At 46.4% G+C, this 13,346-nt stretch overlaps 20 non-coding genes and 1 pseudogene across 20 annotated transcripts; all 21 read left to right on the forward strand.

The window, feature by feature from the left end:
* Window positions 1-68: 68 nt before the first annotated feature.
* On the forward strand, window positions 69-187 carry LOC143136867 (5S ribosomal RNA). The gene has a single exon (XR_012989465.1). It is a non-coding gene; the product is annotated as a 5S ribosomal RNA (ribosomal RNA).
* Window positions 188-753: 566 nt separating this feature from the next.
* LOC143137188 (U5 spliceosomal RNA) lies at window positions 754-868 on the forward strand. Its single transcript, XR_012989757.1, has one exon. It is a non-coding gene; the product is annotated as a U5 spliceosomal RNA (small nuclear RNA).
* A 359-nt stretch (window positions 869-1,227) lies between these two features.
* On the forward strand, window positions 1,228-1,346 carry LOC143136981 (5S ribosomal RNA). The gene has a single exon (XR_012989566.1). It is a non-coding gene; the product is annotated as a 5S ribosomal RNA (ribosomal RNA).
* Window positions 1,347-1,912: 566 nt separating this feature from the next.
* On the forward strand, window positions 1,913-2,027 carry LOC143137189 (U5 spliceosomal RNA). The gene has a single exon (XR_012989758.1). It is a non-coding gene; the product is annotated as a U5 spliceosomal RNA (small nuclear RNA).
* Window positions 2,028-2,386: 359 nt separating this feature from the next.
* Window positions 2,387-2,505, forward strand: LOC143137098 (5S ribosomal RNA). The gene has a single exon (XR_012989674.1). It is a non-coding gene; the product is annotated as a 5S ribosomal RNA (ribosomal RNA).
* A 566-nt stretch (window positions 2,506-3,071) lies between these two features.
* LOC143137190 (U5 spliceosomal RNA) lies at window positions 3,072-3,186 on the forward strand. Its single transcript, XR_012989759.1, has one exon. It is a non-coding gene; the product is annotated as a U5 spliceosomal RNA (small nuclear RNA).
* Window positions 3,187-3,545: 359 nt separating this feature from the next.
* Window positions 3,546-3,664, forward strand: LOC143137215 (5S ribosomal RNA). The gene has a single exon (XR_012989783.1). It is a non-coding gene; the product is annotated as a 5S ribosomal RNA (ribosomal RNA).
* A 566-nt stretch (window positions 3,665-4,230) lies between these two features.
* LOC143137191 (U5 spliceosomal RNA) lies at window positions 4,231-4,345 on the forward strand. The gene has a single exon (XR_012989760.1). It is a non-coding gene; the product is annotated as a U5 spliceosomal RNA (small nuclear RNA).
* Window positions 4,346-4,704: 359 nt separating this feature from the next.
* LOC143137332 (5S ribosomal RNA) lies at window positions 4,705-4,823 on the forward strand. Its single transcript, XR_012989896.1, has one exon. It is a non-coding gene; the product is annotated as a 5S ribosomal RNA (ribosomal RNA).
* Window positions 4,824-5,389: 566 nt separating this feature from the next.
* Window positions 5,390-5,504, forward strand: LOC143137192 (U5 spliceosomal RNA). The gene has a single exon (XR_012989761.1). It is a non-coding gene; the product is annotated as a U5 spliceosomal RNA (small nuclear RNA).
* Window positions 5,505-5,863: 359 nt separating this feature from the next.
* LOC143136879 (5S ribosomal RNA) lies at window positions 5,864-5,982 on the forward strand. Its single transcript, XR_012989476.1, has one exon. It is a non-coding gene; the product is annotated as a 5S ribosomal RNA (ribosomal RNA).
* A 566-nt stretch (window positions 5,983-6,548) lies between these two features.
* Window positions 6,549-6,663, forward strand: LOC143137193 (U5 spliceosomal RNA). The gene has a single exon (XR_012989762.1). It is a non-coding gene; the product is annotated as a U5 spliceosomal RNA (small nuclear RNA).
* Window positions 6,664-7,022: 359 nt separating this feature from the next.
* LOC143136890 (5S ribosomal RNA) lies at window positions 7,023-7,141 on the forward strand. Its single transcript, XR_012989487.1, has one exon. It is a non-coding gene; the product is annotated as a 5S ribosomal RNA (ribosomal RNA).
* A 566-nt stretch (window positions 7,142-7,707) lies between these two features.
* On the forward strand, window positions 7,708-7,822 carry LOC143137194 (U5 spliceosomal RNA). Its single transcript, XR_012989763.1, has one exon. It is a non-coding gene; the product is annotated as a U5 spliceosomal RNA (small nuclear RNA).
* Window positions 7,823-8,181: 359 nt separating this feature from the next.
* On the forward strand, window positions 8,182-8,300 carry LOC143136902 (5S ribosomal RNA). Its single transcript, XR_012989498.1, has one exon. It is a non-coding gene; the product is annotated as a 5S ribosomal RNA (ribosomal RNA).
* A 566-nt stretch (window positions 8,301-8,866) lies between these two features.
* Window positions 8,867-8,981, forward strand: LOC143137195 (U5 spliceosomal RNA). Its single transcript, XR_012989764.1, has one exon. It is a non-coding gene; the product is annotated as a U5 spliceosomal RNA (small nuclear RNA).
* Window positions 8,982-9,340: 359 nt separating this feature from the next.
* Window positions 9,341-9,459, forward strand: LOC143136913 (5S ribosomal RNA). The gene has a single exon (XR_012989509.1). It is a non-coding gene; the product is annotated as a 5S ribosomal RNA (ribosomal RNA).
* A 566-nt stretch (window positions 9,460-10,025) lies between these two features.
* On the forward strand, window positions 10,026-10,140 carry LOC143137196 (U5 spliceosomal RNA). The gene has a single exon (XR_012989765.1). It is a non-coding gene; the product is annotated as a U5 spliceosomal RNA (small nuclear RNA).
* Window positions 10,141-10,499: 359 nt separating this feature from the next.
* Window positions 10,500-10,618, forward strand: LOC143136925 (5S ribosomal RNA). Its single transcript, XR_012989520.1, has one exon. It is a non-coding gene; the product is annotated as a 5S ribosomal RNA (ribosomal RNA).
* Window positions 10,619-11,184: 566 nt separating this feature from the next.
* On the forward strand, window positions 11,185-11,299 carry LOC143137198 (U5 spliceosomal RNA). Its single transcript, XR_012989767.1, has one exon. It is a non-coding gene; the product is annotated as a U5 spliceosomal RNA (small nuclear RNA).
* Window positions 11,300-11,658: 359 nt separating this feature from the next.
* Window positions 11,659-11,772, forward strand: LOC143136978 (5S ribosomal RNA; annotated as a pseudogene).
* The last annotated feature ends 1,574 nt before the right edge of the window (window positions 11,773-13,346 follow it).

Here is a 13,346-nt window from a genome sequence, read left to right on the forward strand (position 1 = left end):
AATCATACCGGGAGCTCTTATGCCCGGCTGCTGGAGGTTTATCAGGTCATCTTTGTCGGTGTGCACTTGCTTACGGCCATACCACGCTGAGCACGCCCGATCTCGTCCGATCTCGGAAGCTAAGCAGCGTCGGGCCTGGTTAGTACTTGGATGGGAGACCGCCTGGGAATACCAGGTGCTGTAAGCTTTTCTCTCTCTGCCTGTTAGAGCGCCCCTGCTGGCCGCAGCAGTCAACAGGCACCTTTCGCAAACTCGGATCCATTTTCTCTTCAACATTTTCTTTTCAGCTCTCACTTCATAATAAGTCACACATTTAATCTGTCAAATATATTGCGTTTGACCAAATTGTTGTGATTTCATATGAACACCAGGCTGTAGTGAGGATCTACTCTATCCATAGAAACTTTTAAAGCCTTCTACTGAAACATCATTGTCTGACTCTGAACCGCATTAAACCCAGCATAATTATGAACAAAACCCCTAAGAGGTTCTCGTCTAGTAGCCAATGTACGGCAGCTTCCCAGCATGCTTTGTGGGTTTTCTGGCCTTTGAAAAGAAAAAAAAAGGGGGGAAAAATACTTTTCATGGGCCACTTCTGAAAATGAGTAGGCCGCATGCTGATAACTTCAACATTTGCATGAAGGTAAAGCAGTACTTTGAAGGTCTGTGCGTGGTGTTTAGGCTACCTGTAACTCTGATAGTGACCTGTGTCGCTGGCGGTGGCTAGCTGAAGTCATGGTCCAGCCTGGCACAACACTCATGGTTCTCTTCATATCGTATAAATCTTTCGCCTTTTACTAAAGATTTCCGTGGAAAGGACCACTATGAGTTGATATGAATTTTTTGATGCCCCACCTTACGGTGGGGTCCCTCGATCTGTGAAAAAGAAGCGCCCTCCCTTTGCTTGTGCGCCGACGTGTACTGCTGATAGCGACGAACGATAGGGAGGAGCTTGCACCTCGGCCGCACGGCCTGTTGTTCACGTGTGGTCGAACGTTCTTTGGACAGGTAGATTTCTGAAACTCTGATCAGTTTGGTTCTCTTTTGGAGCTCTTTCTTCAAGTAGCCTATGCCCGTCTGAAATATAGCAACCTCCTCATGTGTGTCTTTATTCCCTGATACAGCCTTTTTTCTGAATGAGTAAGTGGCTCAAGCCTGAAATCATACCGGGAGCTCTTATGCCCGGCTGCTGGAGGTTTATCAGGTCAACTTTGTCGGTGTGCACTTGCTTACGGCCATACCACGCTGAGCACGCCCGATCTCGTCCGATCTCGGAAGCTAAGCAGCGTCGGGCCTGGTTAGTACTTGGATGGGAGACCGCCTGGGAATACCAGGTGCTGTAAGCTTTTCTCTCTCTGCCTGTTAGAGCGCCCCTGCTGGCCGCAGCAGTCAACAGGCACCTTTCGCAAACTCGGATCCATTTTCTCTTCAACATTTTCTTTTCAGCTCTCACTTCATAATAAGTCACACATTTAATCTGTCAAATATATTGCGTTTGACCAAATTGTTGTGATTTCATATGAACACCAGGCTGTAGTGAGGATCTACTCTATCCATAGAAACTTTTAAAGCCTTCTACTGAAACATCATTGTCTGACTCTGAACCGCATTAAACCCAGCATAATCATGAACAAAACCCCTAAGAGGTTCTCGTCTAGTAGCCAATGTACGGCAGCTTCCCAGCATGCTTTGTGGGTTTTCTGGCCTTTGAAAAGAAAAAAAAAGGGGGGAAAAATACTTTTCATGGGCCACTTCTGAAAATGAGTAGGCCGCATGCTGATAACTTCAACATTTGCATGAAGGTAAAGCAGTACTTTGAAGGTCTGTGCGTGGTGTTTAGGCTACCTGTAACTCTGATATTGACCTGTGTCGCTGGCGGTGGCTAGCTGAAGTCATGGTCCAGCCTGGCACAACACTCATGGTTCTCTTCATATCGTATAAATCTTTCGCCTTTTACTAAAGATTTCCGTGGAAAGGACCACTATGAGTTGATATGAATTTTTTGATGCCCCACCTTACGGTGGGGTCCCTCGATCTGTGAAAAAGAAGCGCCCTCCCTTTGCTTGTGCGCCGACGTGTACTGCTGATAGCGACGAACGATAGGGAGGAGCTTGCACCTCGGCCGCACGGCCTGTTGTTCACGTGTGGTCGAACGTTCTTTGGACAGGTAGATTTCTGAAACTCTGATCAGTTTGGTTCTCTTTTGGAGCTCTTTCTTCAAGTAGCCTATGCCCGTCTGAAATATAGCAACCTCCTCATGTGTGTCTTTATTCCCTGATACAGCCTTTTTTCTGAATGAGTAAGTGGCTCAAGCCTGAAATCATACCGGGAGCTCTTATGCCCGGCTGCTGGAGGTTTATCAGGTCAACTTTGTCGGTGTGCACTTGCTTACGGCCATACCACGCTGAGCACGCCCGATCTCGTCCGATCTCGGAAGCTAAGCAGCGTCGGGCCTGGTTAGTACTTGGATGGGAGACCGCCTGGGAATACCAGGTGCTGTAAGCTTTTCTCTCTCTGCCTGTTAGAGCGCCCCTGCTGGCCGCAGCAGTCAACAGGCACCTTTCGCAAACTCTGATCCATTTTCTCTTCAACATTTTCTTTTCAGCTCTCACTTCATAATAAGTCACACATTTAATCTGTCAAATATATTGCGTTTGACCAAATTGTTGTGATTTCATATGAACACCAGGTTGTAGTGAGGATCTACTCTATCCATAGGAACTTTTAAAGCCTTCTACTGAAACATCATTGTCTGACTCTGAACCGCATTAAACCCAGCATAATCATGAACGAAACCCCCAAGAGGTTCTCGTCTAGTAGCCAATGTACGGCAGCTTCCCAGCATGCTTTGTGGGTTTTCTGGCCTTTGAAAAGAAAAAAAAAGGGGGAAAAAATACTTTTCATGGGCCACTTCTGAAAATGAATAGGCCGCATGCTGATAACTTCAACATTTGCATGAAGGTAAAGCAGTACTTTGAAGGTCTGTGCGTGGTGTTTAGGCTACCTGTAACTCTGATAGTGACCTGTGTCGCTGGCGGTGGCTAGCTGAAGTCATGGTCCAGCCTGGCACAACACTCATGGTTCTCTTCATATCGTATAAATCTTTCGCCTTTTACTAAAGATTTCCGTGGAAAGGACCACTATGAGTTGATATGAATTTTTTGATGCCCCACCTTACGGTGGGGTCCCTCGATCTGTGAAAAAGAAGCGCCCTCCCTTTGCTTGTGCGCCGACGTGTACTGCTGATAGCGACGAACGATAGGGAGGAGCTTACACCTCGGCCGCACGGCCTGTTGTTCACGTGTGGTCGAACGTTCTTTGGACAGGTAGATTTCTGAAACTCTGATCAGTTTGGTTCTCTTTTGGAGCTCTTTCTTCAAGTAGCCTATGCCCGTCTGAAATATAGCAACCTCCTCATGTGTGTCTTTATTCCCTGATACAGCCTTTTTTCTGAATGAGTAAGTGGCTCAAGCCTGAAATCATACCGGGAGCTCTTATGCCCGGCTGCTGGAGGTTTATCAGGTCAACTTTGTCGGTGTGCACTTGCTTACGGCCATACCACGCTGAGCACGCCCGATCTCGTCCGATCTCGGAAGCTAAGCAGCGTCGGGCCTGGTTAGTACTTGGATGGGAGACCGCCTGGGAATACCAGGTGCTGTAAGCTTTTCTCTCTCTGCCTGTTAGAGCGCCCCTGCTGGCCGCAGCAGTCAACAGGCACCTTTCGCAAACTCTGATCCATTTTCTCTTCAACATTTTCTTTTCAGCTCTCACTTCATAATAAGTCACACATTTAATCTGTCAAATATATTGCGTTTGACCAAATTGTTGTGATTTCATATGAACACCAGGCTGTAGTGAGGATCTACTCTATCCATAGAAACTTTTAAAGCCTTCTACTGAAACATCATTGTCTGACTCTGAACCGCATTAAACCCAGCATAATCATGAACAAAACCCCCAAGAGGTTCTCGTCTAGTAGCCAATGTACGGCAGCTTCCCAGCATGCTTTGTGGGTTTTCTGGCCTTTGAAAAGAAAAAAAAAGGGGGGAAAAATACTTTTCATGGGCCACTTCTGAAAATGAGTAGGCCGCATGCTGATAACTTCAACATTTGCATGAAGGTAAAGCAGTACTTTGAAGGTCTGTGCGTGGTGTTTAGGCTACCTGTAACTCTGATAGTGACCTGTGTCGCTGGCGGTGGCTAGCTGAAGTCATGGTCCAGCCTGGCACAACACTCATGGTTCTCTTCATATCGTATAAATCTTTCGCCTTTTACTAAAGATTTCCGTGGAAAGGACCACTATGAGTTGATATGAATTTTTTGATGCCCCACCTTACGGTGGGGTCCCTCGATCTGTGAAAAAGAAGCGCCCTCCCTTTGCTTGTGCGCCGACGTGTACTGCTGATAGCGACGAACGATAGGGAGGAGCTTGCACCTCGGCCGCACGGCCTGTTGTTCACGTGTGGTCGAACGTTCTTTGGACAGGTAGATTTCTGAAACTCTGATCAGTTTGGTTCTCTTTTGGAGCTCTTTCTTCAAGTAGCCTATGCCCGTCTGAAATATAGCAACCTCCTCATGTGTGTCTTTATTCCCTGATACAGCCTTTTTTCTGAATGAGTAAGTGGCTCAAGCCTGAAATCATACCGGGAGCTCTTATGCCCGGCTGCTGGAGGTTTATCAGGTCAACTTTGTCGGTGTGCACTTGCTTACGGCCATACCACGCTGAGCACGCCCGATCTCGTCCGATCTCGGAAGCTAAGCAGCGTCGGGCCTGGTTAGTACTTGGATGGGAGACCGCCTGGGAATACCAGGTGCTGTAAGCTTTTCTCTCTCTGCCTGTTAGAGCGCCCCTGCTGGCCGCAGCAGTCAACAGGCACCTTTCGCAAACTCGGATCCATTTTCTCTTCAACATTTTCTTTTCAGCTCTCACTTCATAATAAGTCACACATTTAATCTGTCAAATATATTGCGTTTGACCAAATTGTTGTGATTTCATATGAACACCAGGCTGTAGTGAGGATCTACTCTATCCATAGAAACTTTTAAAGCCTTCTACTGAAACATCATTGTCTGACTCTGAACCGCATTAAACCCAGCATAATCATGAACAAAACCCCTAAGAGGTTCTCGTCTAGTAGCCAATGTACGGCAGCTTCCCAGCATGCTTTGTGGGTTTTCTGGCCTTTGAAAAGAAAAAAAAAGGGGGGAAAAATACTTTTCATGGGCCACTTCTGAAAATGAGTAGGCCGCATGCTGATAACTTCAACATTTGCATGAAGGTAAAGCAGTACTTTGAAGGTCTGTGCGTGGTGTTTAGGCTACCTGTAACTCTGATAGTGACCTGTGTCGCTGGCGGTGGCTAGCTGAAGTCATGGTCCAGCCTGGCACAACACTCATGGTTCTCTTCATATCGTATAAATCTTTCGCCTTTTACTAAAGATTTCCGTGGAAAGGACCACTATGAGTTGATATGAATTTTTTGATGCCCCACCTTACGGTGGGGTCCCTCGATCTGTGAAAAAGAAGCGCCCTCCCTTTGCTTGTGCGCCGACGTGTACTGCTGATAGCGACGAACGATAGGGAGGAGCTTGCACCTCGGCCGCACGGCCTGTTGTTCACGTGTGGTCGAACGTTCTTTGGACAGGTAGATTTCTGAAACTCTGATCAGTTTGGTTCTCTTTTGGAGCTCTTTCTTCAAGTAGCCTATGCCCGTCTGAAATATAGCAACCTCCTCATGTGTGTCTTTATTCCCTGATACAGCCTTTTTTCTGAATGAGTAAGTGGCTCAAGCCTGAAATCATACCGGGAGCTCTTATGCCCGGCTGCTGGAGGTTTATCAGGTCAACTTTGTCGGTGTGCACTTGCTTACGGCCATACCACGCTGAGCACGCCCGATCTCGTCCGATCTCGGAAGCTAAGCAGCGTCGGGCCTGGTTAGTACTTGGATGGGAGACCGCCTGGGAATACCAGGTGCTGTAAGCTTTTCTCTCTCTGCCTGTTAGAGCGCCCCTGCTGGCCGCAGCAGTCAACAGGCACCTTTCGCAAACTCGGATCCATTTTCTCTTCAACATTTTCTTTTCAGCTCTCACTTCATAATAAGTCACACATTTAATCTGTCAAATATATTGCGTTTGACCAAATTGTTGTGATTTCATATGAACACCAGGCTGTAGTGAGGATCTACTCTATCCATAGAAACTTTTAAAGCCTTCTACTGAAACATCATTGTCTGACTCTGAACCGCATTAAACCCAGCATAATCATGAACAAAACCCCTAAGAGGTTCTCGTCTAGTAGCCAATGTACGGCAGCTTCCCAGCATGCTTTGTGGGTTTTCTGGCCTTTGAAAAGAAAAAAAAAGGGGGGAAAAATACTTTTCATGGGCCACTTCTGAAAATGAGTAGGCCGCATGCTGATAACTTCAACATTTGCATGAAGGTAAAGCAGTACTTTGAAGGTCTGTGCGTGGTGTTTAGGCTACCTGTAACTCTGATATTGACCTGTGTCGCTGGCGGTGGCTAGCTGAAGTCATGGTCCAGCCTGGCACAACACTCATGGTTCTCTTCATATCGTATAAATCTTTCGCCTTTTACTAAAGATTTCCGTGGAAAGGACCACTATGAGTTGATATGAATTTTTTGATGCCCCACCTTACGGTGGGGTCCCTCGATCTGTGAAAAAGAAGCGCCCTCCCTTTGCTTGTGCGCCGACGTGTACTGCTGATAGCGACGAACGATAGGGAGGAGCTTGCACCTCGGCCGCACGGCCTGTTGTTCACGTGTGGTCGAACGTTCTTTGGACAGGTAGATTTCTGAAACTCTGATCAGTTTGGTTCTCTTTTGGAGCTCTTTCTTCAAGTAGCCTATGCCCGTCTGAAATATAGCAACCTCCTCATGTGTGTCTTTATTCCCTGATACAGCCTTTTTTCTGAATGAGTAAGTGGCTCAAGCCTGAAATCATACCGGGAGCTCTTATGCCCGGCTGCTGGAGGTTTATCAGGTCAACTTTGTCGGTGTGCACTTGCTTACGGCCATACCACGCTGAGCACGCCCGATCTCGTCCGATCTCGGAAGCTAAGCAGCGTCGGGCCTGGTTAGTACTTGGATGGGAGACCGCCTGGGAATACCAGGTGCTGTAAGCTTTTCTCTCTCTGCCTGTTAGAGCGCCCCTGCTGGCCGCAGCAGTCAACAGGCACCTTTCGCAAACTCTGATCCATTTTCTCTTCAACATTTTCTTTTCAGCTCTCACTTCATAATAAGTCACACATTTAATCTGTCAAATATATTGCGTTTGACCAAATTGTTGTGATTTCATATGAACACCAGGTTGTAGTGAGGATCTACTCTATCCATAGGAACTTTTAAAGCCTTCTACTGAAACATCATTGTCTGACTCTGAACCGCATTAAACCCAGCATAATCATGAACGAAACCCCCAAGAGGTTCTCGTCTAGTAGCCAATGTACGGCAGCTTCCCAGCATGCTTTGTGGGTTTTCTGGCCTTTGAAAAGAAAAAAAAAGGGGGAAAAAATACTTTTCATGGGCCACTTCTGAAAATGAATAGGCCGCATGCTGATAACTTCAACATTTGCATGAAGGTAAAGCAGTACTTTGAAGGTCTGTGCGTGGTGTTTAGGCTACCTGTAACTCTGATAGTGACCTGTGTCGCTGGCGGTGGCTAGCTGAAGTCATGGTCCAGCCTGGCACAACACTCATGGTTCTCTTCATATCGTATAAATCTTTCGCCTTTTACTAAAGATTTCCGTGGAAAGGACCACTATGAGTTGATATGAATTTTTTGATGCCCCACCTTACGGTGGGGTCCCTCGATCTGTGAAAAAGAAGCGCCCTCCCTTTGCTTGTGCGCCGACGTGTACTGCTGATAGCGACGAACGATAGGGAGGAGCTTGCACCTCGGCCGCACGGCCTGTTGTTCACGTGTGGTCGAACGTTCTTTGGACAGGTAGATTTCTGAAACTCTGATCAGTTTGGTTCTCTTTTGGAGCTCTTTCTTCAAGTAGCCTATGCCCGTCTGAAATATAGCAACCTCCTCATGTGTGTCTTTATTCCCTGATACAGCCTTTTTTCTGAATGAGTAAGTGGCTCAAGCCTGAAATCATACCGGGAGCTCTTATGCCCGGCTGCTGGAGGTTTATCAGGTCAACTTTGTCGGTGTGCACTTGCTTACGGCCATACCACGCTGAGCACGCCCGATCTCGTCCGATCTCGGAAGCTAAGCAGCGTCGGGCCTGGTTAGTACTTGGATGGGAGACCGCCTGGGAATACCAGGTGCTGTAAGCTTTTCTCTCTCTGCCTGTTAGAGCGCCCCTGCTGGCCGCAGCAGTCAACAGGCACCTTTCGCAAACTCTGATCCATTTTCTCTTCAACATTTTCTTTTCAGCTCTCACTTCATAATAAGTCACACATTTAATCTGTCAAATATATTGCGTTTGACCAAATTGTTGTGATTTCATATGAACACCAGGTTGTAGTGAGGATCTACTCTATCCATAGGAACTTTTAAAGCCTTCTACTGAAACATCATTGTCTGACTCTGAACCGCATTAAACCCAGCATAATCATGAACGAAACCCCCAAGAGGTTCTCGTCTAGTAGCCAATGTACGGCAGCTTCCCAGCATGCTTTGTGGGTTTTCTGGCCTTTGAAAAGAAAAAAAAAGGGGGAAAAAATACTTTTCATGGGCCACTTCTGAAAATGAATAGGCCGCATGCTGATAACTTCAACATTTGCATGAAGGTAAAGCAGTACTTTGAAGGTCTGTGCGTGGTGTTTAGGCTACCTGTAACTCTGATAGTGACCTGTGTCGCTGGCGGTGGCTAGCTGAAGTCATGGTCCAGCCTGGCACAACACTCATGGTTCTCTTCATATCGTATAAATCTTTCGCCTTTTACTAAAGATTTCCGTGGAAAGGACCACTATGAGTTGATATGAATTTTTTGATGCCCCACCTTACGGTGGGGTCCCTCGATCTGTGAAAAAGAAGCGCCCTCCCTTTGCTTGTGCGCCGACGTGTACTGCTGATAGCGACGAACGATAGGGAGGAGCTTACACCTCGGCCGCACGGCCTGTTGTTCACGTGTGGTCGAACGTTCTTTGGACAGGTAGATTTCTGAAACTCTGATCAGTTTGGTTCTCTTTTGGAGCTCTTTCTTCAAGTAGCCTATGCCCGTCTGAAATATAGCAACCTCCTCATGTGTGTCTTTATTCCCTGATACAGCCTTTTTTCTGAATGAGTAAGTGGCTCAAGCCTGAAATCATACCGGGAGCTCTTACGCCCGGCTGCTGGAGGTTTATCAGGTCAACTTTGTCGGTGTGCACTTGCTTACGGCCATACCACGCTGAGCACGCCCGATCTCGTCCGATCTCGGAAGCTAAGCAGCGTCGGGCCTGGTTAGTACTTGGATGGGAGACCGCCTGGGAATACCAGGTGCTGTAAGCTTTTCTCTCTCTGCCTGTTAGAGCGCCCCTGCTGGCCGCAGCAGTCAACAGGCACCTTTCGCAAACTCGGATCCATTTTCTCTTCAACATTTTCTTTTCAGCTCTCACTTCATAATAAGTCACACATTTAATCTGTCAAATATATTGCGTTTGACCAAATTGTTGTGATTTCATATGAACACCAGGCTGTAGTGAGGATCTACTCTATCCATAGGAACTTTTAAAGCCTTCTACTGAAACATCATTGTCTGACTCTGAACCGCATTAAACCCAGCATAATCATGAACGAAACCCCCAAGAGGTTCTCGTCTAGTAGCCAATGTACGGCAGCTTCCCAGCATGCTTTGTGGGTTTTCTGGCCTTTGAAAAGAAAAAAAAAGGGGGAAAAAATACTTTTCATGGGCCACTTCTGAAAATGAATAGGCCGCATGCTGATAACTTCAACATTTGCATGAAGGTAAAGCAGTACTTTGAAGGTCTGTGTGTGGTGTTTAGGCTACCTGTAACTCTGATAGTGACCTGTGTCGCTGGCGGTGGCTAGCTGAAGTCATGGTCCAGCCTGGCACAACACTCATGGTTCTCTTCATATCGTATAAATCTTTCGCCTTTTACTAAAGATTTCCGTGGAAAGGACCACTATGAGTTGATATGAATTTTTTGATGCCCCACCTTACGGTGGGGTCCCTCGATCTGTGAAAAAGAAGCGCACTCCCTTTGCTTGTGCGCCGACGTGTACTGCTGATAGCGACGAACGATAGGGAGGAGCTTACACCTCGGCCGCACGGCCTGTTGTTCACGTGTGGTCGAACGTTCTTTGGACAGGTAGATTTCTGAAACTCTGATCAGTTTGGTTCTCTTTTGGAGCTCTTTCTTCAAGTAGCCTATGCCCGTCTGAAATATAGCAACCTCCTCATGTGTGTCTTTATTCCCTGATACAGCCTTTTTTCTGAATGAGTAAGTGGCTCAAGCCTGAAATCATACCGGGAGCTCTTACGCCCGGCTGCTGGAGGTTTATCAGGTCAACTTTGTCGGTGTGCACTTGCTTACGGCCATACCACGCTGAGCACGCCCGATCTCGTCCGATCTCGGAAGCTAAGCAGCGTCGGGCCTGGTTAGTACTTGGATGGGAGACCGCCTGGGAATACCAGGTGCTGTAAGCTTTTCTCTCTCTGCCTGTTAGAGCGCCCCTGCTGGCCGCAGCAGTCAACAGGCACCTTTCGCAAACTCGGATCCATTTTCTCTTCAACATTTTCTTTTCAGCTCTCACTTCATAATAAGTCACACATTTAATCTGTCAAATATATTGCGTTTGACCAAATTGTTGTGATTTCATATGAACACCAGGCTGTAGTGAGGATCTACTCTATCCATAGGAACTTTTAAAGCCTTCTACTGAAACATCATTGTCTGACTCTGAACCGCATTAAACCCAGCATAATCATGAACGAAACCCCCAAGAGGTTCTCGTCTAGTAGCCAATGTACGGCAGCTTCCCAGCATGCTTTGTGGGTTTTCTGGCCTTTGAAAAGAAAAAAAAAGGGGGAAAAAATACTTTTCATGGGCCACTTCTGAAAATGAATAGGCCGCATGCTGATAACTTCAACATTTGCATGAAGGTAAAGCAGTACTTTGAAGGTCTGTGCGTGGTGTTTAGGCTACCTGTAACTCTGATAGTGACCTGTGTCGCTGGCGGTGGCTAGCTGAAGTCATGGTCCAGCCTGGCACAACACTCATGGTTCTCTTCATATCGTATAAATCTTTCGCCTTTTACTAAAGATTTCCGTGGAAAGGACCACTATGAGTTGATATGAATTTTTTGATGCCCCACCTTACGGTGGGGTCCCTCGATCTGTGAAAAAGAAGCGCCCTCCCTTTGCTTGTGCGCCGACGTGTACTGCTGATAGCGACGAACGATAGGGAGGAGCTTGCACCTCGGCCGCACGGCCTGTTGTTCACGTGTGGTCGAACGTTCTTTGGACAGGTAGATTTCTGAAACTCTGATCAGTTTGGTTCTCTTTTGGAGCTCTTTCTTCAAGTAGCCTATGCCCGTCTGAAATATAGCAACCTCCTCATGTGTGTCTTTATTCCCTGATACAGCCTTTTTTCTGAATGAGTAAGTGGCTCAAGCCTGAAATCATACCGGGAGCTCTTATGCCCGGCTGCTGGAGGTTTATCAGGTCAACTTTGTCGGTGTGCACTTGCTTACGGCCATACCACGCTGAGCACGCCCGATCTCGTCCGATCTCGGAAGCTAAGCAGCGTCGGGCCTGGTTAGTACTTGGATGGGAGACCGCCTGGGAACGGGCCATGACCCCCCCAAGTCCCTATCCTCGATCCTGGGATGAGCACGATCCTGGGCCACCTGCTGGACGATCCTGGTACTGCAAGATTCGGTGGACGAGTGGGTAAAGCACTTGTTTCCCATTCATAAGATCACAGGTTTGAGCCCCAGTTCAGCTATTTAAAACTCATAGATTGAAATCTCTGTGAAAGATGTATAATCCCTTAAACTGCTTGAGTGAATAATTGTAGTTTAAAGGTGCAAACCCCTTTGCTGAAATGCAGTTAGTTTCAGGGAAGTATAATACAAGTAAGTATTCTTCATCTTTTTGGACCCTTGATTTCAGGTAAACTTTTAATTTCAGGTAAGTATCGCACCCCAGTTAGTTTCAGGGAAGTATAATACGGGTAAGTATTCTTATTCATCTTTTTGGACCCTTGATTTCAGGTAAACTTTTAATTTCAGGTAAGCATTGCACTCCAGTTAGTTTCAGGGAAGTATAATACAGGTAAGTATTCTTATTTATCTTTTTGGACCCTTAATTTCAGGTAAAGTTTTAATTTAAGGTAAGCATTGCACTCCAACATAGGTACATGTTATAAAAGTTATCCAAGTGGATTTTTTTAGTATGTAAAGCAGTTTATAAGTGGTAAGTATTCTTTGATTAAGCTATCGCAACACATGAATGAAAAATTACCCTTTTATATACAGCGAGTATGAAACACTTAAAAATGGAATTATTATGTTAACACCAGGTAACAAGCAGAGCCATTTTCAAATGCAATGAAAATATTTTATTGACACCACAGGAATGAAACGTGAAATCAAACATGACGTGACGAATCCCAAATGCTTGATGCAAAAGGTAATTTCAGGTAGTAACAGATATGTATGAATGAAACATGAATGAACATTTTGTATGAAACACATGAATTACACTAAAACATGTATGTAAAAAACAACACACAAATAAGTTAAATAAATATATACATTATAAACATTTAAAACGTTTTTAAACAATTTCACATTATTTACATCATTGTGTGTGTGTGTCTCAGTGTGTGTGTGTGTGTGTGTGTGTGTGTGTCAGCGTGTATGTGTCTGTCAGTATGTGTGTGTGTGTGTGTGTGTGTGTGTGTCAGCGTGTATGTGTCTGTCAGTATGTGTGTGTGTGTGTGTGTGTGGGTGTGTGTCAGTGTGTGTGACAGTCATTGCAACCCACAACAGGTTTAGAGGGTGGTTCTCCTCTTCTCCAGTTCCCCATCCACCACAGTTTTAAAGTGTTAGCTGGTGTATGTTACACCTTCGAAGCCAGGTGTGGTGGACATATTGGTGGAGGGACAAAAGGTGAAGATTTTCTGTTTGCTTCCAGCCACCTTGTCTTTGGAAGGGGTGTATTTCTTCCGCTGCCCCCCACACTGCGGCACCTTGCAAGCCCCACATGGCTTATTGGACTTGTTGGGCATAACAGGTTTCACTGCGGGAGGACAGGGTGGGAGGACAGGGAGGAAGACTGGGTTGGCAGATGGCAGCAACCTCACTGATGGAGCCTGTGGTTGGGTTGGCAGCACCAGGAGGACAGGTGCTTTTGCCACGGCAGATGGCAC

The sequence above is a fragment of the Alosa pseudoharengus genome, unplaced genomic scaffold (genome assembly GCF_046254945.1).
Source record: "Alosa pseudoharengus isolate Yale_2024_CS ecotype anadromous, Long Island Sound unplaced genomic scaffold, YU_APseudo_1.1 YU_APseudo_1.1_scf_20, whole genome shotgun sequence".
Taxonomy (NCBI): domain Eukaryota; kingdom Metazoa; phylum Chordata; class Actinopteri; order Clupeiformes; family Clupeidae; genus Alosa; species Alosa pseudoharengus.